The sequence below is a fragment of the Ambystoma mexicanum genome, chromosome 8, assembly GCF_040938575.1.
Source record: "Ambystoma mexicanum isolate Mex_15411 chromosome 8, UKY_AmexF1_1, whole genome shotgun sequence".
Lineage (NCBI taxonomy): Eukaryota > Metazoa > Chordata > Amphibia > Caudata > Ambystomatidae > Ambystoma > Ambystoma mexicanum.
This window is the reverse complement of record NC_090929.1, coordinates 1,170,748,785-1,170,749,717: the sequence shown is the minus strand read 5'-3', so window position 1 is coordinate 1,170,749,717 and position 933 is coordinate 1,170,748,785.

The following is a 933-nucleotide window of genomic DNA, read 5'->3' as shown; positions in this document are numbered from 1 at the left end:
GCCAAGCAGGTGTATGCTCAAAATCTCCATTGGCAACAAGAGCATAGTCCATAATTGTTGGGTCGTGCGAGATGTCACTGCCGCCTTTTACTTAGGCAGCGACATTCTCAATCGCTTTGCCATTAGTTTGGACCTAATAAACTTCAAAGCTTGGTCCCGATTAGCTGATAATCCCATGGGCTTTGATGATCCAGAAAAAGCATTTAGGTCAGCTCAATTGCTACCTTATGCAGTTGAAATTCAGATCAAAGAGGAAGTCACCATCCCAGAAAGGACCCGACAATTCTCCCTGGAAGTGAAAGTTAAAAGAGGACAATATCTGCAAAACCCTGATGCTTACATACATCTAAACGCTTCTCTCCAACAGCAAGGGTTAGGGGTAAACCCAACACCATTAGTCAACATAGAACTTGACACCATTCCAATAGAGGTGGATAACAGCGACTTAAAGAGTATTACTCTAGCCGCAGGCACCATTATTGGAATGGCGGTTGATGACCGACATTTTTCCATAGATTTAGGTAATGAACTGTTAGGGCCAATCCCCAAGGACTGCTTTGACAGTGACAGTGATGACAATACAACACCAGACAGGATTTTTACCCGGCATGGGGGGAACTTCCTGGTGTACACTTCCTGCCCCTATGGCAAGGAAGATGTGACTTGTGACTTCAGGAGGGATGAGGTGATTTTCCAGGTCCATGAGGGCTGCCTTCCCCACCTGAAGCCTCCGGTCCAAATCAGCACTCTGACCAGGGACTTCTCCACCCAGCTGGAGGAGGCCGTGGAGATAGCCAAACCAGAAGTCTTTCCAGGCTTCAGGCAGATGGTGGAAGAGAGAGTCAACCTAGCTGATGCCTGTGTGACTCTGGAACAAAAGCAAAAGTTGAAACAAGTTTTCTTGGATTTCCAAGATCTCTTTGCGGTAGACTC